At 41.8% G+C, this 27,331-nt stretch overlaps 1 protein-coding gene and 1 long non-coding RNA gene across 2 annotated transcripts in view; one reads left to right on the forward strand and one right to left on the reverse strand.

Moving 5' to 3' along the window:
- The window catches only part of CLDN10 (claudin 10), a 148,186-nt gene that overhangs the window by 61,524 nt on the left and 59,331 nt on the right, over positions 1-27,331 (forward strand). The gene's annotated exons all lie outside the window — the stretch shown is intronic.
- The window catches only part of LOC129526426 (uncharacterized), a 55,315-nt gene that overhangs the window by 15,534 nt on the left and 12,450 nt on the right, over positions 1-27,331 (reverse strand). Inside the window, exon 3 of the long non-coding RNA XR_008671104.2 lies at positions 2,781-2,847. This is a non-coding gene — a long non-coding RNA (uncharacterized lncRNA). The remainder of the gene's footprint in view (positions 1-2,780; positions 2,848-27,331) is intronic.

The following is a 27,331-nucleotide window of genomic DNA, read 5'->3' on the forward strand; positions in this document are numbered from 1 at the left end:
ACCAATAGGTGGCACGAATAATCATGACATTTGCTAAATCCAGTTGGTATTTACACAAGAGGAAACATCATTTGTAGAAAGTTGGCAATTATAGGTAAATATACAAACACAGAAATTGAAAATAGCCTGTTTGCTCTATGTAACACGCATAAAACCTGAATACATCCCAATTCTAGGGATAATTATTGATATCATTCAAACTTTCTATTTGTTTTAAGGAGAACATGGAAAACGTATTTCTTGGTGTTGACGTTTATCTCTACAATGTCAACATTTTTAGTGTTAAATAATTGAGGCCAGTTATGTTTATTTATTCTTCCACTTAATAAAAGAAAAAGTAAATATAATCTACTTGTACAATTGATTGCTGTGTTAAATGCCCATTTCAAATGTATTGTCTGAATTGTATTAAGTGTACTTATCTCTGAATAAAACAGTTGCTTTCCCAAGCTTCCTCTAGCATGTTCTGAAGAACAGAGAATCTTAGGATGGTAGATACGGACAGGGCCTTTAAGACCACCTAGTCTGGCCCCATCATCTGACAGATGAACAGACATGAAACCTCATCGTAAGATCACACAACAACGTGATGGCTTTTGTGTAATTTGCTATCTTTCTGCCAGCAATCTCACCTTCTCCCCTCCACCCCTACTCTTAAAAAGCTAACTGCTTGGTAAAATTAATATTTCATTTTAAGGATGCAAAACCCAAATTGTGTAATTAATCCTCCCTTTCTTGTCCTTTCAATATAATTAATTAATTAATTAATTTTTTTTTTTAGATGGAGTCTCTCTCTGTTGCCCAGGCTGGAGTGCAGTAGTGCAATCTCAGCTCACTGCAACCTCCACCTCCTGAGTTCAAGCGATTCTTCTGCCTCAACCTCCTGAGTAGCTGGGACCACAGGCACATGCCACAACCTCTGGCTAATTTTTGTATTTTTTTGTAGTGACGGGGTTTCATCGTGTTGGCCAGGCTGGTCTCGAAGTCCTGACCTCAAGTGATCTGTCCGTCTTGGCTTCCCAAAGTGCTGGGATTACAGGCGTGAGCCACCGTGCCCGGCCCCTTTGAATATATTTAGCAAACATTTATTGAGTATTACCAGGACTAAACAAGATCTTGTTCCCTTGGTCAACTGAGCCTTTTATTTGAGTCCATGTCTTGTAATTTCCTAGAAAGAAATGAAGCTCGGCCAGGCGCGGTGGCTCAAGCCTGTAATCCCAGCACTTTGGGAGGCCGAGGCGGGGGGATCACGAGGTCAGGAGATCGAGACCATCCTGGCTAACACAGTGAAACCCCGTCTCTACTAAAAATATAAAAATTTAGCCGGGCATAGTGGCGGGCGCCTGTAGTCCCAGCTACTCGGGAGGCTGAGGCAGGAGAATGGCGTAAACCCGGGAGGCGGAGCTTGCAGTGAGCTGAGATTGCGCCACTGCACTCCAGCCTGGGCGACAGAGCCAGACTCCACCTCAAAAAAAAAAAAAAAAAAAAAGAAAGAAAGAAAGAAATGAAGCTAACTTTAGGAAATCAGCCTGTAAGGAATATCTAATGGGCAGTAAATATGACACTTTTCAGCCCAGATGACATAATAATTCTGAGTCATTTTTTATCCTATCCTCCTATATTCAAATTAACATTTAATACTGGAGTGTTCTTTCTGTTCTTAAAATCAGCTCCTCCAACCAGGACAGGCCCTAAACTCTGCTCTTGAAAGTAGGTTCTCACCAGATTTATCCCAAGAACAACTTCCTTTTATCTTCCCCAGATGTTCTGGAATATCTGGGCTCTTTTCCCTGAAATGGCACTTCCCACGTGTTGGATACGGCCCTTTGCCCTTTCTCAGGCTCTGTCTGCATTCTTCTCTCCTCTTTTCAACTACCAAACCCTCGCCTATACAACTTTATGGCTTCATTGGGCAGTTCATCCCACCTGGTAAATAAGCACACATTCATGTCTGACGCATATGCTTCACTTCCAGTAGTACCTTCCAGTGTGTTCTTTGAGATATTCATAAGTGGGGAGATATTCCATAGTCAAAAAGTTTGAGAAGCAATTGTTTAAACAAATTTAAATAGCTTCCTTTATTGCAGGACTTTTCAGAGTCTTTGATTTCAATAGGCATCACTGGTCCTTTAAGATAGGAAGATAGTACTGCATGGGGCATTTTCAAAATTGATTTGATTAAAAAGCACTACCCCTTGTCTTACTGTGCTCAGGCTGCGATTACAAAATACCATAGACTGGGTGGCTTAAACAGCAGACATTTACTTCTCATGGCTCTGGAGGCTGGGAAGTTCACGGTCAAGGGCCGGCAGATTGAGTTCCTGGAGAGGGCACTCCTCCTGGCCTGCAGACGGCTGCCATCTCACTGTGTGCTCATGTTCTGGAGAGTGACCCAGCCCTTGTCTCTTCCTCTTCTTGTAAGGGCACTAATCCCACCACGGGGGCCCCACCCTCATGACCTCATGTAAACCTAATTATTTCCTGAAGACTCCACCTCAAATGCCATCACATTGGGGGTTACAGCTTCAACATATGGATCTGAGGGGGACCCAAGCCTCCAGTACATGACACTCCTTTTGTTTTCCTCATTGCACCATCTGCTACTGGGTTCTGTGGAATGCACATAGGGACACACAAACTCCAGTGCAGGCTCTGGGTCTGAAAACAGACAACCTGAACTCAATCCTAGCTCCACCACTCCCTAGCTGTGGGACTTGGATAAGTTTCTCAATCTCCCCAGGCCAGTTTTCCAGCTGGAAAACGAGGATAATAGTACCTACCTCATAGAGTTTTTGTGAAGACGAAATGCTTCTATACAGGGCAATACGGGGCCACACAAAGGAAGCACTAAAAAAAAATGTCAGCTATAACCATGAAATGTTAGTATCAATAATTAACTATAATTAAACAATCTATTATATCGGTTATTAATAAACGTATTATAGTGAATAATACTTATTATGTGGCAATATTTAATTTCTTTTGAGGCTGAATATTGAATTCTATGAAAGGATCATGGTCAAGCTTCTATTTTAGGCTCTTAGAGGACAATATAGCATTGAAAGAAAATCACAAGAGAAGCCATGGCAAGCATGAGCCAGGAATCAGAAGCAGTGTGGCTGGGCTTAAGGGAGAAGGGGCCACTGAGCTCAGTGCCAGGACTCTGTGCCAACCACCACAGCCCTGACAGGAAGCAGAGCTGTTACTCTGCAAAGGACAGACCAGCCACACAAGGAGGGAGGCAGGCCTGCCCATCCTCCCGGCTTTGTGCAGATAGATTTGGACTCGTGGTAGTGTCATCTTTGAACGTGCATTGCAGTTTCACATCCATACCTACCTCACCAAATAATCCTAGAATAGTGAACTTCAACACAAATGTCCCCTGCAATTTCAGGGGCTTAAGTGGTCCCTTTATGTAACAGGCAAAGGATTAGGGCCAGCTGGGAAAATCCAAGTGTTTAAAACCTGTTCAGCACTTTTGCAGCCAAAGAGTAAGTTGCCAAACATTTTTCTCTCAAAAGAAAACAGGCCACTGAATACTAGAAAGGGGAATTCTGGAAGGAAAGAAAAAATCAAAGAAGAGAAGAGAAGTGAAGGGACATCTTGGGAAAAGTAAAATGATGTTGAACTTAAAGGTTTAGGACATTGAGAAGGTAAACTTAAACGAACATTTTTCTTTAAAATAAAAACACAACAAAAAGAGAAACAATACAAGATGATTTTAAAAAGCAAACCAAGGGAAAATTTTTACAGTCTATTAATTTCTAGATGTAATAAAATTAAAACACAGATTCTTGCTTAACAGATCCCAGGAGCGTTCAGAGTTATGGATCAGGTTCTTCCTGAGAGGGAATCTGAAGGTCAGTGTGTGACCTGAGGAAAGCACCTCCTTGGAGCTGCCAGGCAGCCCTCATCTCCCAGCATGACTATCCTGCCTTCTCACTACTGTTTCATTGAATCCTCCAGGGATCCACAACGCCAAACTCCAGATCCTCATTCCTTTAGATCCTTCTCCAGCAGCATCACAGTAGGAAACATTCCAAAGAGAATTTCAGTTTCCAGTACAACTACATACACAAGATGTCTATGGGCAAAATATTCTATGGGTGATATACTCTTTTTTCTTTTTTCTTTTTTTGAGACACGGATTGCTTTGTTGCCCAGGCTGGAGTGCAGTGGTGCCATCACGGCTCAGTGCAGCCTCGACCTCCTGGGCTCAGGTAATCCTCCTACCTCAGCCTCCCGAGTAGCTGGGAATACAGGCACAAGCCACCACGCCTGGCTGATTTTTGTATTTTTAGTAGAGATGGGGTTTCACCATGTTTGCAGGCTGGTCTCAAACTCCTGGCCTTAAGTGATCCACCCATCTCAGCCTCTGAAAATGCTGGGATTACAAGCATGAGCCATTGTGCCCGGCCTATTCCTCTCCTTTATAATTTTTAAATTGTGATAAAATTAAAATATGCACAACATAAACTTACCACATTGACCATTTTTGAGTGTATAGCTCAATAGTGTTAAGTACGTTCACATTGTTGCACAAGCAATTTCCAGAACTTTTTTATCTTGCAAAACTGAAACTCTGTACCCATTAAAGAACTCATTTCTGCCTCTGCCACTCCCGGGCAACCACCGTTCTATTTTCTGTCTCTATGAATTTGATGACTCTTGATACCTCGTATAAGTGGAATCGCACAGAATTTGTCCTTTTGTGACTGGCTTTTCACTTGGCATAATGTCTTCAAGTTTCATCCATGTTGTAGCATGAGTCAGAGCTTCCTTGCTTTTCAAGACTGAATAACATTCCATCGTATGGATAGACCACATCTTGTTTATCCGTTAATCCGTCCATGCCAGGAATACGTTTTAAGAAGTCCATGAAAATGCTTGGAGTTGTGTTTAAAAGAGTTTTATAAGTCATGATTGGCAGCAATTATTAAGCACCCTTTTCTGATTAGCCAGCATTGAAAAGAGACAGGACTGGCCAGGCGCAGTGGCTTACGTCTGTAATCCCAGCACTTTGAAAGGCTGAGGCAGGTGAATCAACTGAGGTCAGGAGTTCTAGACCACCCTGGCCAACATGGTGAAACCCCGTCTCTACTAAAATTACAAAAATTAGCTAGGCATGGTGGCAAGCGCCTGTAATCGCAGCTATTTGGGAGGCTGAGGCCGGAGAATCACTTGAACCCGGGAGGCAGAGGTTGCAGTGAGCCGAGATCACGCCACTGCACTCCAGCCTGGGCGACAAGAGTGAAACTCCATCTCAAAAAAAAGAAAAGAAAATAGACAGGACTAAGTGATTTGGATCTGCATGCTCACAGGCAGATAGACAGGCACCGGGGCAGACTGAGCAATCCAGACCTGACCAGCCCTGCTGCTAGTGGAGGTGGAGGGTTCCTAGGAAGGCCTGAGAGTCTGGGAGGGAAACTGCCTAAGGGGGTGATAAATGGAATCAGCAGCGGAGCCCCAACACTGACCCAGGCACTGACAAAGCAAGCCTGACACGTTGGGAAGGGATTTAGCACCAGAAAAAAAGTTCCTTTATACCAAGGGTATCCGATCTTTTGGCTTCTCTGGGCCACATTGGAAGAATTGTCTTGGGCCACACATAAAATACACGAACACTAATGATACCTGATGAGCACAAAGAAAAAAAATACCACAAGAAAATTTCATAATGTTTAAAGGAAGTTTACAAATTTGGGTTGAGCCTCATTCAAAGCCGTCCTTGGCCCACAGGCAGCCCGTAGACCATGGGTTGGACAAGCTTGCTCTATACTAAATGTTCCCACCCACCTACCATTCATGTAGTCTACAGATACTTACTGACTGCCTGCTATGTGCCAGGCACTGTTCTAAAATTTGAGACTATATCCTCGAATAAAGCCCAAAGGCTCCCCATTCTCCTAGAGTCTACATTCTATTGAAGTGGAGAGACACACTCTAAACAGATAAATAAACAAGGCTGAGAGGTCAGTAAAACAGCATGATGCATGCGAGTGAGGCGGGGTCTAAATAAGAATGGGAAGTTAGGGAAAGCATCTCTGGGAAGTACCTATTTAGCCTGAGGCCTCAATGGCTCAAAGGAGTTAGTCGCCATGCAATGATCCAGGAAGGAGAGTGCGCCTGGCAGAGGGAACAGCAAATGCCAAGAGTGAGCCTCAAATGGGAGACAGCTCACTACATTTGAGGCCAGTGTTGGAGTAGAGTGAGGGTGGAGTGGGAGGATGGGAGAGGCCAGTTTATGCACAGCTTGTAGCTGAGTACAGAAGGATGTTTCAGGAATGTGTGGAGGAAGGTAAGGGAGGAGGTCTCTGGCAAGTGGAGGAAGGATGCATAGAAAGAAGCAATGCTTGTTGAGGAACAAGAAGCAATTGCTGTGAGTAGGGTCTGGCATGAGTGATGATCAGTGAATGACAAAGTTGGAGAGGTGGGTTGGGGCAAGCCTTTGAGACACCAATAAGAAGCTAAGGAAGGGATTTCGACTTTATCCAGCTAACCAGCAGAAACCATTAAAGGTTTTTAATTAGAGAAGTGACCTCATTTTCGTTTTAAAAATAAACTTGTTGCTGGGATGGATTTGAATGGAAGGGTGACACCATTCTGGGAAACAAAGAAAATTGAACTGAGCAAAAGGAGTGGAAGAAGCAGAGAGGGCGTGGCATGTAAGGGATACCATCAAGGGCAGATTATTTTGGTCTTTCAAAAAAAATTTTTTTTAATTCTTAATTTTCTTTTTTTTTCTTTTTTACAGAGTCTTACTCTGTCACCCAGGCTGGAGTGCAGTGGCATGATCTCAGCCACTGCAACCTCCATCTCCTGGGTTTAAGCGATTCTCCTGCCTCGGCCTCCCAAGTACCTGGGATTACAAGTGCATGCCACCATGCCTAGCTAATTTTTGTATTTTTGGTAGAGACAGGGATTCACCAGGTGGATCAGGCTGTTCTTGAACTCCTGACCTCAACTGATCCACCCTACTTGGCCTCCTGAAGTGCTGGGATTACAGGCGTGAGCCACCACATCCAGCCCATTTTTTTTGTTTTTAGAGATAGAGATCTCACTCTGTCTCTCAGGCTGGAGTACAGTGATGCGGTCATAGCTTACTGCAGCTTTGACCTCCTGGGCACAAATGACCTTCCTGTCTCAGCCTCCCAAGTAGCTGGGACTACAGGTGTGTGCCACCATGCCCAGCTTTTCTTGGTCTTGTTGTAAACTGACCTTTTTATCATTATGAAATGACTCTAATCATTTCTAGTAATTCTTCTTGTCTTGATGTTTTCATTGTCTGAAGTCAATACAGCTACCCCAGCCTTCTTGTGATTGGTGTTTGCATGGATATCTTTTTCCATATTTCACTTTGAACTTGTCTGTTTCTTTATATTGCAAGTGCATTCTTTATAAACAGCTTATAATTGGGTCTTGCCTATTTTATCTTTTAAAAAAACTAGTCTAATAATCTCTGCCTTTATTTGAAATGTTTGGTGGTCCATTTACATTTAATGTAATCACTGATATGGTTGGGTTCAAGTCTACATCCTGCTGCTGGGGCGTTTCTATTTGTTCCAGCTGCTTTTTGTTCTTCTTTTCTATCTTCTCTGTTTATTGAATAATTGTTAATATTTCATTCTATCTCCTTTATTGATCTTTTAGCTATACTTCTTGGCATTTTAAAATAGTTGTTCTAGGGATTACAATTTACACCCTTAACTTATCAGGGTCTACTTTGAATTCATAGCATCTAATATAAGAATTTTACAATAGTTGTGTTCCATTTATAACCACCCCAGCCCCCACACCCAATCCTTTAAGCTATAGTATTTTACTTCTGCACATGTTAAAAGGGATAGATTCACTTGGAAGCTTGTTAGATTTTAAAGGTGAGAAAAAAGAAGTTTAGCTCAACTCCGGGGCTCCTGACTTGGGCATATAGTCTACAATTCATCTAGAAAAGAAATCACCAGTCTGGGAGTACAAATGAGATCATAATTGCAGTAACACCTCGAATCTTAATTTTTTTGTCCTCCCACCTGCTTAATTACAGGAAGTCTGGCCTTACTTGTGATTTCTCACCTCTCAAATGTCTGAGCAGCCCCAGGGAGTGGTTGTACAAACCTGTGAATCAGCCTAGTCACTCCTTCTCTAGAAAGTTTTCCCCACTTCAACTGTTGCCAGGAGGTTTGTGGTGAGGAACAGCTTGGGAGCATGTTTTTTCTTGTTGTTGTGTTTTGTTTTGTTCTGTTTGTTTGTTTTTTGAGACAGAGTCCCACTCTCTCACCCAAGCTAGAGTGCAGTGGCATGATCTCAGCTCACTGTAATCTCCACCTCCCAGGTTCATGCGATTCTCCTGCCTTAGTCTCCCGACTAGCTGGGATTGCAGGAGCCCGTCACCACACCTGGCTAATTTTTGTATTTTTTAGTACAGACAGGGTTTCACCATGTTGGCCAGGCTGGTCTTGAACACCTGACCTCAAGTGATCCACCCGCCTCAGCCTCCCAAAGTGCTGGGACTACAGGCATGAGCCACTTTGCCCAACCGGCAGCATGTTTTAAGTGAGGGGGATGTGCACTCTCCCGATGCATTATGCTCACTCAATAAAAAGGTCTTCAGCAAAGATGTCCTGTTTCTGGAGCATCTATCTCTTCTGATGGACACATTTGTATGGATGAATGAAAGGGATGGGAGTAAAACTTAAAGTCTCAACAGGTTCCCAGTGGCCACCCAAGCATACTGTTCTAACTGTATAGATAGAGCTTGCTTGGCTCTATCTTGTGGTAGGGTTAAATTTGCTCAAATGCTTCCTGTGTAGGTGAAGAGAAATGGATTCACAGATGGAGTCTGTCTTGGGCCTGTATTTTGGATATTTGCCCATTGGAGATATTTAATATATAGCTAAATATTTTGATCTCAAGACAGAAGCCAGAGGTGAATATGTAGATTTTCATAGAGGTGATAATATTAATAAAAGCCACAAGAGTGAATGTGTTTACCAAAGGAGAAAATGTAAAGAAAAAAACATTAGAGGGTCAAACACTAAACCATGGAAAGTGGCTAATATTGAGGGTTAAAAAGTATTGTTAAAAATACAGGTACAATATTCAAAAGAATGCATTTTTATATAAAACCAAAGGGAAGGATGTTATATCAAGAGCTGTCCATAGGTTCCTCAAAAAATTAAAAATAAAACTACCATATGATCTAGAAATTCCACTTCTGGTTAAATACTCAAAAGAATGGAAAGCAAGATCTCAAAGAGATATTTGTACACCCATGTTTATAGCAGCACTGTTTATAAAAACTGAAACATGGAAGAAACCCAAGAGTCCGTGGGTGGATAAGTGGATAAACAAAATGTCCTATATACTTACAATGGAATATTATTCAGCCTTAAAAAGGATGAAAGTTCTGACCCAAGCTACAGCATACATGAATCTTAAGGATGTAATACTAAATGAAATAAGTCAGTCACAAAAAAACAAATGCTGTATAATTCTACTTATATAAGGCACTTAGTCAAAATTATAGCGGCACAAAGTAGAATGGTGGTTGCTAGGGACAAGGGGGAGGCAGAAATGGTGGGCTGTTGTTAATGGTGCAGAGTTTCAGTTTTGCAAGTTGAAAAGAGTTCTGGAGACTGGTTGCACAAACGTGAATATACTTAACACTACTGAACTGTACACTTAAAAATGGTTAAAATAGTAAATTTTATGTTACATGTATTTTATCAGAATTTTAAACATTGAAATGAAAAGGAGTAGTCATGGATACTACATGGAATTACAGGAAAATGCACACCTTAAAATATTTCCTGGATTTGGTCATTGAAAAGAGTTTGAAGTAGAGATTGTCAATAAAGCCAGCCAAGCAAGCAAATATCATTACTGAAGAAGTATGACAATTAAACCAGAAAGAGGACTACAGTGAGGTGAATAGTGTAAGTTACAGAAAACTATATATGGGCATATTTATGGACAGGAAAACAGGAATATTCTCTTCTGTCTGCCTACGTTTTTTACTTCTGCAAGAAACATTAAGTCCTCTGCAAGAAACATTAATCACATTTACTAAAATATGAGATGACATTTACATATTCCTTAATTTTTTATTTTATTTTATTTTATTTTATTTTTGAGACAGACTCTCACTCTGTCACCCAGGTGGAGTGCAGTGGCCTGAACTCAGCTCACTGCAACCTCCACCTCCCAGGTTCAAGCCATTCTCCTGCCTCAGCCTCCTGAGTAGCTGGAATTACAGGCATGTGCCACCACACCCAGCTAATTTTTATATTTTTAGTAGAGACAGGGTTTCACCACGTTGGTCAGGCTGGTCTAGAACTCCTGACCTCAGGTGATCTGCCTGCCTCAGCCTCCCAAAGTGCTGGGATTACAAGCATGAGCCACCACGCCTGGCAATTTTAAAATATTTTTTAATATTTTTATTTTTCCTTTTTGTAAGGATACGATCTCACTATGTTGCCCAGGATGGTCTCAAACTCCTGAGCTCAAGTGATCCCCCCACCTCAGCCTCCCAAAGTGCTGGGATTACAGGCATAAGCCATCACACTGGCCAGCTTTGCATATTTTTAAAAAGCATCCATTTTGATTGTCTGCATAAGTCACTGTTGATTATTACACTGGAAATTCTCACTAATTTCAAGAAGTAGAAGGAGACGTCAGATTAAAGGTGGTGAAATTTACCTTGAGCTTTAACCCTGCTCTTCCCCCAACTCAAGAACGTTTAACTGTTGAAGGTGGCAGGGAATTAGGGTAATAGCCAAAATTCACAAATGGATCAAAGGAATATTTTTTGCCAGTAGAGAAACTTCGGTGTTTTCAAAGGCAAATACATCTTTCTGTATTCATTCTTAATTCCCATGAAAAGGTGTGTTCCTTGGGATAATTCTAACACTATGTTGAGACTGCAAGTCCATGTGATAGGATGGTATCAGGTTCTGAGCGTCCACAGGGAGAAAACAAGGAATTTCCTAACTAAAAATATAAAATCAGATCTGGTTCTCTCTCTCTGGAGATTTAGCAGAACCCACTCATTTTTAAAGGCAGGTATTGTTGTAGCCCCATTGTTTACCCATTGCTCAAATGCAGAGAGCCACATTCCAGGGATGTCTTACAATGGGCACATGGGGACTTGAAGTTGTTGGCTGACTCACTTTCTTCAGTGCACAGCTCTGAGCTCTCATTCGTATAAGGACTATGGTCTTTGGAAGTTGATTTTGGTTTCAGCCCAGGCCAAGTCCCTTTGTGCCTTATCTGAAGGGTATTTTTGGCTCCAGGTGGTTGTTGGCAGACAGTGAAGCAAATACAACTCAAAGCTCTCATCTCTGTCGAATCACTGCCATAACAGGTAAAATGAACTAAGGAGGCAGTGGGCAAAGCAGATGTTTACAAAGTGAGGACTAATGCTTGAATAAACATAAAATAGACACATTTGTAATTTGGCTTGTGCCAAGACCCTTTCCTTTCTTTTCTTTTTTTTTTTTTTTTTTGAGACGGAGTCTCGCTCTGTCGTCCAGGCTGGAGTGCAATGGTGCAATCTCGGCTCACTGCAACCTCTGCCTCCCAGGTTCTAGTTGATTCTCTTGCCTCAGCCTCCCAAGTATCTGGGATTACAGGTGCCTGCCACCACACCCAGCTAGTTGAGATGGGGTTTCACCAGGTTGGCCAGGCTGGTCTTGAACTCCTGACCTCTGGTGATCCACCTGCCTCGACCTCCCAAAGTGCTGGGATTACAGGCATGAGCCATTGCGCCTGGCTCCTTTCTGTCTTCAAAGGAGAACTAATTAATCCTTGTTAGGGTAGGGTTAGGGAATTCAACCTCACTGCTTAATGCCTCACCTTAGGAATGTCTGCAGCTGCTGATGCTAGTGTGTGTGTGTGTGTGTGTGTGCGCCTGTGTGTGTGTGTCACATGGGATGGACTGGTGGAGAGATGTTCTCATCAGCCCTGTCTACACGACAGCCCTGCCAAACAGATGAAATTTAATTTCCATCCCTTCCCATGAGTCCCTTCTGCTACAGCAGCCTTCTCTTTCCAAACACACACTGAACTATGATGGAGTTTTCTTAAGGACAGTCAGGCAGATCTCAAAAGAACAGCCAGTCAGTGCAGGAAGAACAAATGTGTAATTCCACCCTTGAAGATGCAGGCATCCAAAAGGAAAGATATCTCCATGGATGTTTATCTCTCCTTCTGATCTTTTTCATGCCGTCTGCTGCCTCTCTTCTCAAGAGACTCCCCTCTGCCTCCCTCTGGGAGAAGTTCTGCCACCTCAGACCCACCTGGTGTCTGCAAACCCCAGAGATTCAAGCCTCAGGCCCTCACTGATGGTGGCCCTTCTCTGCTCAAGGTGGACCCGTTCCTGTCAGTCAGGACAACAGTTGGTGAACCAAGTATGGTTTGGTCTCTCCATCAACACCGTCTGATTTCTTTACTATTTTATCCAACTTGGTGAGACTTGTAGTCTAGGGTCCATTAGCCTTCTGAGAAGACTAAAATTCTCTTTCTCCTCAAAAGGAAGGGGAGGGAAAAGGAAGGTTGCCACCCCCACAAACTCCTAAAAGTGACCTACCTTCTTTTGCCCAGTTCAGCACTCACACCGATGCATGGGGGAGGGGTTTGGGGGCAGTAAAGCTCCTAAAATAGAGTTTCTCAGCAGGCCACGAGGAATTGGGGCCGGGCTGAACATAGAACCCTGGGTATTTAGATCCTTGTTTTCTCACTGTGGTCCTTGGATGATACCATCCTGTCACATGGACTTGCAAAGTCTCAACATAGTGTTAAAATTATCCCAATCAGCACAACTTTTCATGGAAATTAAGAATAAATATAGAAAGATATACTTGCCTTTGAAAACATCCAAGTTTCTCCTTTGAGAAAAAAATATTCCTTTGATCGATTTGTGAATTTTGGCTATTATCCTAATTTCCTACCATCTTCAACAGATAAACATTTTTGAGTTGGTGGAAGAGTAGGGTTAAGGCTCGGGTAAATTCTACCAGCTTTATTCTGATGTCTCCTTCTACGTCTATAAAGAGTATGGTATAATGAGAAGCATGTGGTCTTGTGAAGTAATAAACCAGGGTTTGAATCCCACATCACCCACTAAGAAGGCATGACTTCATGTATGTTATTTGAACCTCTGAGTTTCAACTCCTTTGTTGGTAATTATTTTTTGTTTTTATTTTGAAAGAGATAAACCTATTTCCTAGAGTGATTATAAAGATGATGTGGGGTCAGGTGCAGTGTTTCACTCCTATGTAATCCCAGCATCTTGGGAGGCCGAGTCGGGAGGATCACTTAAGCCCAGGAGTTCAAGACGCCCCTGGGCAACATAGTGACACCTGCAAAAAAAAAAAAAAAAAAATTTTTTTTTTTTTGAGACAGAGTTCTGCTCTCGTTGCCCAGGCTGGAGTGCAATGGCGCAATCTTGGCTAACCACAACCTCTGCCTCCTGGGTTCAAGCGATTCTCCTGCCTCATCCTCCTGAGTAGCTGGGATTACAGGCATGCACCACCATGCCTGGCTAATTTTGTACTTTTAGTAAAGATGAGGTTTCTCCATGTTGGTTAGAGTGGTCTTGAACTCCCAACCTCAAGTGATCCGCCTGCCTCAGCCTCCCAAAGTGCTAGGATTACAGGTGTGAGCCACCAAGCCTGGCCAAAAAACTTTTTTTAAATAGCCAGATGTGGTGTCGTATGCCGGTGGTCCCAGCTACTAGGGAGGCTGAGGTGAAAGGACCACTTGAGCCCAGGAGGTGGAGGCTGCAGTGAGCCATGATTGTACCACTGCACTCCAGCCTGGGTGACAGAGCATGACCCTGTCTTAAAAATAAATAAATAAAATAAATAAAAAATAAAGATGACATAAAATTATGTATGTAAAGCATCTGGCACACCCTGAACTAATATATATTCATTAGCTTCCTCTCCCACATCCTATCCTTCTATGCCATTCATAGCATTCCCTAAAACTATGTAATATAAGGTCACCATTAACATTCTTGTGGCCAGGTCCAGCAGCCTCTTCCTGACTCCTCTTCTCTGCATTAGTGTTGATAAGGCCACCTGTCTAAGAATGTTTCATCTTTGTCTTTCATGCTCTTACATTTTAGAGTCACAGAATAAGGCCAAGTACATATTACTCCCTGCTTTGCATTATTTCATGTATCATATGTACCCCTGTATTCTCAAGCTAACTATCCCAGCTACAGGGAAAATCAAGTCCAGGACAAACCATTTTCCAAACATATATCAAGCATCAATTAAGTGCTAGTAAAAAGGGACACAAAGTCAAAGAGGACATGGTTCTTGCCATGAGGTAAGGAAGGCAGACAACCGCCCAACTGTATGACCAGAACTGGGATTGAAATGGATACAGTCGCCATAGAAGCAGAGAGGAGTGAGGGGAAGAGGGAGCGATATCTGGATCATTCTGGACATCATGGGAGACTTCCTTTTAGAGGTGATTGTTAGCTGAATCCTGAAGGATGAGTAGGAATTAGGTAAGTAATGAAGTAGTTGGAGGAGCCAGGGAGTCTGGTGGGTTCCAGGCTGAAGCACAAAGAGCTGGGTGGCTATGGAGGATTCATGAGCAATGGGACTGAGGAACTAGATGAGCGTTGTTTCATAAGGCCTTGTGGGTTGACAAGAAGAGTCTGAACTTTATCTGAAAATTCTAGAAAACTTTGAGGAAACCCCTGTTGGTTTGACATGATCAGATGTGTGCTTTATCCATGTGGCTCTAATACGGGGCAGAGACTGGAGGATGGTGAGGCTGAAGACGTCCACTGCCTAGATGATTTGGCAGTTTTTGTGGAACTCAAGGAAAAAGGGATGAGAACTTGATGTAAGGCAGTAACAGAGGCAGTTGGGAACAGATACTAAAGATATTAAGCTGACTGGTCAGACATGGGAGATGAAAGAGATAGAGAAACTAGAGATGACTCCCAAGTTTCTGTTTTGGATAACTACTTAGACAATAACTAAGGTTTGTAATGTAGGAGAAAAGGCAAGTTTTGGAATAAGAGACTGTGAATATGGTATTGGACTGCTAGATCCGTTTACAATGGCAAGTTTATGAAGACCAGCCACTCCCTGTGGCCATAAAGATGGACCTATGCACTTTAACAGGAAATTGGCTGGGGGTCAGGTCTGACATCGAGGAAAATTGAGCATAATAAGATCACCCCTGAAATTCCTTAATTCAGAGGTGAGTGGCAGCAGTACCTGCAGGCAGTGGAAAATTCATTAAAGAATTGTTTTGGATCTGCTCCAATGAACAGAAACAAGTGACTGGGTGACATAGCAAAGCAACAATAATTTTAGCTTCATAAAAATGTTAGGTGTCAGACTGAATATAAGCAGATTTTTAACATCTTAAGTCAGCACTCATATAGTAAGAGCACTAAGCAACTCTGCTTTTCCCTGCGGTGATTCCAGTCCCCTCTGGACTCATCTCTTTCCCATGAATTCCTAGGTGACTCACTCGCTCTTCTTGATGGTCATTGGTGGTTTCCTGCCACCATCGTCTTTGTCTCTACCTCCGACTCCTTACTTGTTTCTTCTGCCCCACTCCCAGAGATCTCCTTTCTCTTCCTCTCACACAGCTGCCACGATAGCACCCTGACTGTAAAATGCACAGCTTCCAGGTGTGCTGGTAAACGTTTAAAAGCTGGTGGGTAGGATAGGCATGGGGAGCTGATTTGTAGCATTTGTCATTTTCTGTGGTGTAAATACTCCCACCTTGACTGATTCTAAACTACCAAAACTACCAACGTGTTGTCATTCACTTCCCCAAATTGCAACGGGAAAGCTCTCTTGAGCTTTTGCAAGCAAGTTCCAGCACACCACAGCTTCTGAGACTGAAATGAGTCACATTTAATGTGGTGGTGTTCCTTCCCTTTCCCCAGAGGGAAACCCTGGAATGATAGGGAGAGTCTGGCTTCCAGTGAAGAACACTTGACAAGGGAGAAAATCTGGACATTTCTGCCTTTGAGTTTTGCTTAGGCCAATCTTGCAATTCTGCCTCAATCCACGTGGTCACCATCTTCCCACCTAAAGAGCACTCACCTCCTTTGAGAAGCCTGTGCTTGTCCTGACCCCTCTGAGCACACTTTAAAGTTTATGAATTCATTCCTTCCTTTGCCATTTCCAGAAGGTCTTTGTATTTTGCACAAGGACTCTAGTTCTTTGTGCTGGCATCAATTAGAGACTGTTTGTTTTCTGTTTTCCCGGGTTAATGGTAAATGTTTTAAGGGTAAAGATCTTATCTTTACATAGCATTGATTTTTGAACATTTGATTACTTGCTTATTTATTAAGCCTTTGCTCATTTGCCTTACCATAATCTTTTCTATACCCTCATGTTTGAATTGTTTTTGTGGCTTAAGTATATACATATAATATGTATGCATAATTATATAAAATATGTATATTCTCTTTTATACACTATGAAAACAATTATTGGAAGCACACAAAATGTCTTTGCACAATAAAGAAATATTTTAATATTGATAATTCATAAATTACATTGCTAGGAAATTAAGTGAAAATTTGTTGGAGTAAGTCTCCAATGAACCAGTAAGTCTCCAATAAACCAGTTGGAAAGTTACTCCATTACTGACTACCTTGCTATGTGAGACAAGTTATTCAGGCCTCAGTCCTCCAAGTATAAAACAAAGGTACTAGGAAAATTTTCAGGGTGTTGCAAATGCTCTGTCAGCCAAAAAAATGTAAAGCTCCTGAAATCTAATATAAAAGTACTCTATGAATATGATGTATTTGTCAGGCATAAGAATTTTCTAGAAAATAAAACATTTCATGACAGGGATCATTTTTTAAAGCTCAAGAATTCTTGGAACATCTACAGAATTAGGATTTGACAACCAGTTTTTCAAGAACTTGGTCCAATTTTTTCATACATCTGAAAGTCAGTCAACTGTAAGAACTCAAAATAGCAAGGAGTAAAGTGAGATACTGTAAATACAGATTAGTATCATTTATCCAAGCCATTGTGGGATTTTCTTTAGGTGAAAAAGCAAAACCTATGATAGAATGGCAGAGAACAAAAAAGGAAAGAGAAAAAAACCCTAAATCCTTGTTCTGTTAGTAAACAAACATAGGTTTGAAAGTTCTAAAACAAGGAAGACTTTCAAACCTATGTTTGTTTATTAACAGAACAAGTGTTGAGAAACTTGAGTGATGTGAAGGAAACTGGTTTCATACAAAAGTGTTTCTTTGTGAAAGAGTTTTCTGCAGTAGGCAGAGGTGAGAGAAAGAAGAGGAGAGGAAGCTTCTCCTTTGGTGTTTCAGACCCAGGCCAATGAAAAAAGTAGGAAAAGTCATCTTAAACAAATATTCTCTCTCCTTTTTTTTTGTTTTTTGTTTGTTTGTGTTCTGTTTGTATATCTGTTTTTGACGTTAATATGAGCAATGTGTTTGACCAACAAGGCTAAGACCAATGATATAACTAGGAAAAGTCATCTTAGACAAAGACTCTCTCTCCCTTTTTTTTTTTTTTTTGGTTTTTGTTGGTTTGTGTTCTGTTTGTATATCTGTTTTTGATGTTAATATGAGCAATGTGTTTGACCAACAAGGCTAAGACCAATGATAGAACTAGGAAAAGTCATCTTAGGCAAAGATTCTCTCTCCTTTTTTTTTTTTTTTTTTTGGTTTTTGTTTGTGTTCTGTTTGTATATCTTTTTTTTCTGACTTTTTTTCTCTTTTTATTATTATTATTATTGTACTTTAAGTTTTAGGGTACATGTGCACAATGTGCAGGTTAGTTACATTTGTATACATGTGCCATGTTGGTGTGCTGCACCCATTAACTCGTCATTTAGCATTAGGTATATCTCCTAATGCTATCCCTCCCCTCTCCTCCCACCCCACAACAGTCCCCAGAGTTTTTGATGTTAATATGAGCAATGTGTTTGACCAACAAGGCTAAGACCAATGATATAACTAGGAAAAGCCATCTTAGACAAAGATTCTCTCCCTTTTTTTTTTTTTTTTGGTTTTTGTTTGTTTGTGTTCTGTTTGTATATCTGTTTTTGATGTTAATGTGAGCAATGTGTTTGACCAACAAGGCTAAGGACCAATGATATAACTAGGAAAAGTCATCTTAGACAAAGATTCTCTCTCCTTTTTTTTTTTTTTTTTTTTTTGGTTTTTGTTTGTTTGTGTTCTGTTTGTATATCTGTTTTTGATGTTAATATGAGCAATGTGTTTGACCAACAAGGCTAGGACCAATGATATAACTAAGAAAAGTCATCTTAGATAAAGATTCTTTCTCCTTTTTTGTTGTTTTTGGTTTGTTTGTTTTGGGTTTGTGTATCTGTTTTCGATGTAAATGTGAGCAATGTGTTTTGCCAACAAGTCTAGGAAGGGAGAGATTGGAGAACAGGGGGTTAGCGAGTGTTTTAACTTCCCTTGAGGGAGATGATTTCACCCAAAGACTGTATCTTAGTTTGTGCCACACAGGATGCTGTCCTGGGAATTTCCCAGGGGCCCAGAGCAGTATCAGCTGCAGCCCTGTGCCATGTCCCCCAGTCACCTGGTACTGTCTCCTCTCTGCCACCTCCACCACGCTGGCCATGCTTTCAATCAGGCTAGAGCACTGCACTTGTGTGTCCAGGCTTACGACCCTATAGGCTTCCTTAGGAAAATAGACTGAACCTGATTAGGGAAAAACCAGCTTTTCACCCACAGAAAGTGCCAGGTTTTGATTGTTGTTTTCACCAATACCTGGTACACAGTAAGAGTTTTATTTTATTTTTATTTATTTGTTTTGAGACAGGGTCTCACTCTGTTGCCCGGGCTGGAGTCCAGTGGCACAATCTTGACTCACTGCAGCCTCAACCTGCTGGGCACAAGTGATCCTCCCACCTCAGCCTCCTGAGTAGCTGGGACCACAGGAGCATGCCACCACACCCAGCTAATTTTTAAGTTTTTTTGTGGAGCACAGAGTCTTACTATATTGCTGCCCAGGTTGGTCTTGATCTCCTGGGCTTAAGCAATCCTCCCACTTCCGCCTCCCAAAGTGCTAGGATTACAGGCATGAGCCAACATGCCCAGTCCAATAAATGTTTTATTAGCTTGAATTTGGAACTTTCCTACCATTGTAGAATGGCCCTTAGAATCCATAGTCAAGAGCATTATTTATTATTTACTATTTACATATCCCCTGTCTGGCAGGCACTGTGCTGGGCAGGAGGCACTGTGCTGGGCAGGAGGCACTGTGATGAAGAAGAAATTTTATAGTTTACATAACAAGGGGCAGAATGTGTTCTATGCTAAAGATAAACTTATTTTCCAATTAACATAATGACTAAAAATCATCTCACTAGAGGGGTTTAAAGTATAAATTCCTTCCATGTCATATTATATGACACCCCTCTAACAAACACTTCCAGCCCTTTCTTCTTTCACACGCTTCTTGCTCAACATCCTCTCTCCCTCTTGGCTTCTAGGTGTTAAAAGCAGTAAAATAGAGCTTTTTCCCTGAAATAAAAAATTATTTTTTTAAACTTAGAGAAACTAAGAAAATGAAAAGGCTGTAAAAGGGAAGACTCATGTATACAGAATGAGCTCTTATCATTCATTCATAAATACACGTTGGATATATTCTACATTGACAAGCATTGGACTAGGGTTGAGACAGACCTTTTCTCATGGAATTTTCATTGTAATCTCTGTCTATAAAATCTGTGTCTATAGAGATAAACACAAAAACAAGTGTAGAAACAAATATATAATCTGACAGCTTTTCATGGGTGCCTTAAAGGAAATAAGCAGTGCTATATGATAGACAATCATGCAGTGAAGAGCTGGAGCCAGCTTGCATCAGCTCTCAAGAACTGATTGTTATGCTTCAGAACTCTTCCAGCCTATTACCAGGCACGGTGGCTCATGCCTATAATCCCAGCAATTTAGGAGGCCAAGACGGGAGGATGGCTTAAGCTCAGGAATTCAAGACCAGCCTGGGCAACAGAGAGAAACCTCATCTTTACAAAAAATTAAAAAAGTAGCCAGGCATGGTGGTGCATGCCTGTAATCCCAGCTACTTCTGGAGGCTGAGGCAGGAGGATGGCTTAAGCCTGAGAGGTGGAGGTTACAGTGAGCTGTGATTACACCACTGCACTCCAGCCTGGGTGACAGAGGAAGACCCTGTCTCAAAAAAGAAAAAAAGAAAGAGAAAAAACCTTCCAGCCTATTGACTTCAGACTAATAGCTAGAAATTAGCTGTGGTAGGAGAATTTACACCACAGAAATAAGCAAACGTTAACAATCAGGGATTCCCCCACCTACCCCACCCACCCCACCCTCAGGAGCCAGTTGCTAAATGTTTACCAGCAAACAACCAATAATGGTGGGTAGAGGAATTGGGCTACCTTTTATGTAGAGGGTGGGTGACACCCTGTCTATGGAGATAATATTTAAACAGACCCCAAGGTTTGAGAAGAGAGGAGTAAAATTGTTTCAGACAAAAGGATCCCTAAATGCAAAGTCATTAAGGCAGGTAGCCTCAAGGGTCTTCTGGCACTTGTCAGCAGGTGAGAGTAGCTGATGATGGGGATGAAAGCCAGATGAGGTCTGGATCAGGGAATATGGGGCTTTGTAGGTCAAGGTCATGCATTTAGGTGTTGAGTTGAGAGAAATGGAAAGCCCTTTAAGGGGTTGAAGCAGGTAGGGGTGTGTGACATGATTTGCTTTATAAGTTAAGAGTCTCACTCTGGTTACCAAGTAGGAGATGAATTTTAAGGTGACAAGGGCAAGCATGGAAGCCATTGCAGTATCTCAGTTGTGAGATGATGTCCCGCAGACTTGCATGGAGATGGCGCTGAAGATGGTAAAGAGGAGACAGATTTGAGATACACTATGGAAGGTGAACTTGCAGGAGACTTGGCTGCAACTTGCAATCATTATTAGATGGGGTCTTGCTATGTTGACCAACCTGGAGTACAGTGACTATTCACAGACTTGATCATAGCACACTATAGCCTTGAACTGCTGGGCTCAAGCAATCCTCCTATCTTAGCCTCCTGAGGAGCTGGGACCAGAGGCACTCAACCCACTGCACCTGGCTAATTACGTTTGTTGTTGTTGTTGTTGTTGTTGTTGTTGTTGTTGTTGTTGTTGTTTGAGACAGAGTCTCATTTTCTCACCCACGATGGAGTGCAGTGGTACGATCTCAGCTCACTGCAACCTCCACTTCCTGGGTTCAAGCGATTCTCATGCCTCAGACTCCTGAGCAGCTGAAATTACACGTGTGCACCACCATGCCCGGCTAATTTTTTGTATTTTTAGTAGAGACGGGGTTTTGCCATGTTGGCCAGGCTGGTCTTGAATTCCTGACCTCAGATGATCTGCCTGCGTTGGCCTTAATTACTATTATTTTTAAGACAGAAAGATGTTACACTCAAGAACACAATGGACTGCCTTTTGTGGCATGAATGTCTTTCCTACGGGTCCTTCCCCACTGTATGAAGCGAGGCTCTGAGTCAGGGCCCCTAACCAACAGAAACTGTGGTCACTGAAAAGTCTTGGATTCACCTCAGAGCTCACCTTCTCTCTGTCCCATCATACAGCTAACTACCTTTTGATTAGATGCATGGGGGAGGCGGCTAACATAGTTCCAGCTTGGTTCGCTTGATGATGGCTTATAGAACGCGAGCCCAGAGGAAGGAGCTTGACTGGCTCGGGAACAGAGTTTCTTTCTAGTCCTCGGCTGACCTTCTGCCTACTTGGCTCCAAACTGACAGGCAGGTGGATCACTTGAGGTCAGCAGTTTGAGACCAGCCTGGCCAACATGGTGAAACCCCATCTCTACTAAAAATACAAAAATGAGCTGGGCGTGATGGAGCATGCCTGTAATCCCAGCTACTCAGGAGGCTGAGGCAGGAGAATTGATTGAACCCCGGAGGCGGAGGTTGCAGTGAGCTGAGATTATACCACTGCACTCCAGCCTGGGTGACAGAGCAAGACTCTGTCTCCAAGAAAAAAAGAAAAAAAAAAAGATCTCCTTTATAATTTCAAAATTACATGTGCTAAAATATTTAAATAAATAATTGCTATGAATACAAATGTATACAAATGAAATAGTAGGAAGGAACTCCAGCTTCACAGTAATAGAATATTTCTCATCTGTATCGGTTGGCCAGTAGCCCAGAAGTTTGTACAGTATCATGACATTACATCCTATACCTTCAGGCAGATTAAACAGTATTATAAAATATAAGAAACAGCATTGAAGTCCGACTCTTTGAGAATTTTGAAGCTCATAGCTTGAGGCAGAATGGATCCACAGAGACCGAGCAGCATATTAAGGTTTGTATTGACTGGAGGATTTGGATTCAGACTAAAAGACAACTTCAAATGAATGGCTGTGTTTTGAGAGCACGTTGCTTTGTGAATGCTTTCAAGCTTTTTCTATTTTAACTTCCTCTGAAATCCAAGAGGATAATGTTTTTACCAAAAATATTTACAAGGAAATGGGAAATTTAAATGATCCCCAAAGGAAACCAATTTTTAAAAACCCTTAAAGCCCTATTATTAGGCAAACAAAGATTATACAGAGATCCTTCTCCTGCTGCAAGTCTCAAGGACTTCTTCAGGGCAGCAGTGAAACCTGTCAGGCAGCTATGGAAAAGGCTTTGGATCTCTGTGTGTGCACAGAAGGGCACGGAGGGGAATCTCATCTTCTTAAGATCTTCATCCTTAATATAAGTTTCTGAATTCTTTGCTCTATAAACCAAAAATTTAATCAGAATGTGTGTGGGAGGGGAGAGTGTCTCCTACATCCAGGCATATGAGATGATCTGAAAACCACGGGCAATATTTACCCATACAGACCATTGTGATGAAGCCATTCTCTAAGTTAATAGATTCTCTCCTTCCTTCCTTGCTCCCTCCCTCCCTCTCTCCCTTTTTTCTTTCTCTCTCCCTTTTTCATTCTTTCACTTTCCTTCCCTGTCCTCCTCCCTCCCGCCCTCCCTCTCTTCCTTTCTCTTTCCTTCTCTCCCTTCCTCCCTTCTTTCCTTCTTTCCATCTCTTTCTGTTTTTTCATTCTTAAATTTTTCTCTTTCCTAACTTCCTTCCCTCTCTCCTTTCTTCTTTCTTCCTGACTTCCATGGCCATTTACTGAGCCCTTGCTTAGGAGCTGGCGATACAGACAAACGAGTCGGGGCAGCCATTGCCCTTGGGGAGCTCTTCCCACAGACAAACAATGGGAGTGTGTTGGGGTAGACACCCCCCGAACCTAGGGATCTGGTGGTGGGAGAAGGGTGCAATCCAGGAAGGAAAGTTGATGTTTGAATTGAATATTAAAAGCTAAACAAAAGCTTAGTTCCAAAGGGAACTAAGACACTGTAGTCCCAAACAATGAAACTGGCTTGAGTCAAGGATATGGATACACTTCATATTCTTCAGAAAATTGTCAATGATGATTGTATCTTGACATCACACTTTAAAACGTGCAGGGAGAATTTCCTGACAAGATTCTAAAGTATAGACACTCTGTCTTACCAATTGAGAGACTGAGGTCGGGCACGGTGGCTCATGACTGTAATCCCAGCACTTTGGGAGGCTGAGGCGGGTGGATCACCTGAGGTCAGGAGTTTGAGACCAGCCTGGTCAACATGGTGAAACCGCATCTACTAAAAATGCAAAAATTAGCCGGGCGTGGTGGCGGGTGCCTGTAATCCCAGCTACTCAGGAGGGTAAGGCAGGAGAATCACTTGAACCCAGGAGGCAGAGGTTGCAGTGAGCTGAGGTCTCGCCATTGCACTCCAGCTGGACAACAAGAGCAAAACTCTGCCTCGAAAAAAAAAAAAGAGAGAGATTGAGCATATGTTTGATAATCAATGAACAGTCCATTTTAAAAGTTAGACAGGACATATTCCTGAAGCCAGCCTTTCAGGGTTCAAATTCTTTTTCTTCCATTTTATAGTGATTAAGAAGTCTGGGACAAGCAACTTAACATTCCTTGGCTTTGATTTTCTCACCTGAAAAATGGTGATAATTACATTACCTGCCATAGGGTTGTGAGGTTAGAATGAGTGAATGCGTGTGAAGTGATTAGAAGCATGCCCAGCACCTAGTTAGCACTCAGTGTTTAGTTGCTATTCTTTCTTATTATCATGTCCTCACAGAGAATCTTCATAGGCAGGGCCAAGATGTTACTCAAACTGTTTTGGGTCCACTTCAAGAAACCTAGAAAAACTGATGATCTAAGTCACAAAGTTCTGTTGTAGATCACAGCCACAATTATTTACATGAGAACATTTGCAAAACCTGGATTTACCAATTGCAGTCATTAAGAAAAAAGATCTATACATAAAAATGTCTGATTTTAGGCCAGGTGTGGTGGTTCACGTCTGTAATCCCAGCACTTTGGGAGGTGGAGGAAGGTGGATTGCTTGAGGTCAAGAGTTCAAGACGAGCCTGGCCAACATGGTGAAACCCCATCTCTACTAAAAATACAAAAATTAGCTGGCATGGTGGTGGTGCATGCCTGTCATTCCAGCTATTCAGGAGGTTGAGACACAAAAATTGCTTGAACCTGGGAAACGGAGGTTGCAGTGAGCCAAGATTGCACCACTGCACTCCAGCCTGAGTGACAGAACGAGACTGTCTCAAAAAAAATAAATAAATAAATAAAAAAGGAGTCTAATTTTAGAAAGTTCAACTTCCTGATGACTGCTCTAAGACAGAGTGGTTGCAACATGGACCCTAGGTAACTCAATAATGTGATCAGCGCTATAGAATATTGGCTGATGTTGGTCACAAAAGTATTTTGGTTTAGAGTGTGATCTTGTGTCATCTTTCTGACAATAATTAAATAACTGAATCAATTGTTGAGGCCTCCATGAGTATGTGACAGGTATCGGTAGAGCCATTTGACCTTGAGTAAATTGCTTAATCTCTCTGCACCTCAGTGTCCTGTAGGAGAGCTGTTCTGGGGTATCAAAGAGCACAACACACATCAGGTATTTAGTGTAGTGTCAGGCACATCATACAAGTTCATTAGAGCTTAGTGTATTAGTTAAGAATTGAATTTACTTGCAGATATAGAAAACACAGGTAACAGTAGCTTAAAGATCTGGGCTTTTTCTGTCACCAAACAAGAAGTGTGAAGGTTGGTGACCCTGAGCTGGACCAGAGACCTAAACAAGCAGATGGATGCAAGGTCTCTGTGACTCTCTGGGCCTTTCTCTCATGTCTGGTCACAAAAGGGCTGCCGCTGCCATTGCATCCATGCTTCCTGCTTTAGGCAGGAACATACAAATCTGAGGTCTGTTCATTTCAAAAGAAAACTGGAAAGAATTGGTATGGAAGTGTTAGCTACGGTTAGCTAGAAGATATATAGCAGTTGATCAACCTAGATCTTCATAATAGCCCTGGAGGTAGGAATGGGAGGTATTATTTCTATTTTACAGATGTGGAAACCTTGGCCAGAGAGGTGAAGAAATTTTCACAATGCCATACAAGTAGTCAGTAAGTGGCAGACACAAATTTCTAACTCAGTCCTTGTTCAAGCTATTAGTTCCTAACTCTTAACAGTGCACCAAGCTGCCACAGGGGCAAGTCTTTGCTGTAGACTCAAGGATGAGTTTTAAGACAACAAATAAAAGCATTAATGGAAGTCAGTATCATTAAATCTAAATTTAAATAATGTGCTCTAACATACTGGGAGCATCTCTGGGTCTAGGTAGAGAGGAAAGCTTAACAACATAAGAAGTAAATGAGATTCAGACATGAAAATCATCCATGGAAATCATCCATGAAAATCAGATATGAAAAGCGTATGAAAATCTAAAGTGCAAAGAAAGAGTTGCTCATGCAATCAAAACTTTCTGTTTTTCTTTACAATGTTTGGGGAATATAGTGTGTGTGTGTGCACGTGCGTACGCGTGCATGTGTGTGTGTTTGTTCAGATGAACATGCGTATGCCTGTGCTCTAGTGAGTGCATTCACACGCATGATAATAGACCCCACCATATTAACCCTCACCCTAAACCTAATCAGAACTAATACCAGATTAATCTTTCTAGGTTATTAATAAAGGCTCTTGATCTGCGTAGATTGATTTTAAGCAAAATTTCCATATTAAAATAGGTTTCTTTTTCATATACGTATACATTTGATATGATTTAAGACATTCTGCATAGAGATCTCAAATATTTATTTTAAATTTTATTTCTAGTTATTCACTATTTTTAGATGGAAAAAACTTCCCATTTATTTATTTATTTATTTAGAGATGGAGTTTCACTCTTGTTGCCCAGGCTGGAGTGCAATGGCACAGTCTTGCCTCACTGCAACCTCTGCCTCCTGGGTTCAAGAAATCCTCCTGCCTCAGCCTCCCCAGTAGCTGGGATTACAGGTGCCGGCTTCCATGCCCTGCTAATTTTGTATTTTTATTAGAGATGGGATTTCACCACGTTGGTCAGGCTGGTCTCAAACTCCTGACCTCCGGTGATCCACCCGCCTCAGCCTCCTATAGTGCTGGGATTACAGGCATGAGCTACAGCGCCTGGACAAGTTCATGTTTTAAATTGTTTGGATGAGGGCGGGCGTGGTGGCTCACACGCTCTGAAAGGCAGAGGCAGGCGGATCATGAGGTCAGGAGACCAAGACCATCCTCGCCAACATAGTGAACCCCATCTCTACTAAAAGTACAAAAATTAGCTGGGCATAGTGGCATGCGCCTGTAGTCCCAGCTAGTTAGGAGGCTGAGGCAGGAGAATCGTGGAGACCACAGTGAGCCGAGATCACACCAATGCACTCCAGCCTGGGCGACAGAGCGAGACTCCTCAAAAAAAAAAAAAACAACAAAATTGTTGGATGCATATACATAGAAATTCAATTAATTTTTATATGTTGACTTTGGATTTAGCAAACTTGCTAAACTCTCATATTAATACTAATAATTTTTCTGTAGATTCTCTTGGATTTTGTATACATACAATCATATAAAATTTGTGAGTGACAATAATTTCATTTCTTCCTTCCCAGTTCTTATACCATTTGTTTCTTTTCCTTGCCTACAACACTGGCTAGGCCACAGTACAATTTGAAAAGAAGTGACAGTAGTACACATCCTTGTTTTGTTCCTGATTTCAAAAGAAAAACTTTCAATGTTTTATCAATAAGTATAAGGTTTGCTTTGGGGATGTGTATCTACTTTCATCAGATTCATAGAGTTCCTCTCTATTCCTTTTTTGATAAGATTTTTATAAATCATGAGTGGGAGTCAAATTTTATTCAATGCTTTTTTGACATCTATTGGGATGGTCATATTATTTCTCTCTTTTAATC

Source organism: Gorilla gorilla, chromosome 14, assembly GCF_029281585.2.
Source record: "Gorilla gorilla gorilla isolate KB3781 chromosome 14, NHGRI_mGorGor1-v2.1_pri, whole genome shotgun sequence".
NCBI classification, from domain to species: domain Eukaryota; kingdom Metazoa; phylum Chordata; class Mammalia; order Primates; family Hominidae; genus Gorilla; species Gorilla gorilla.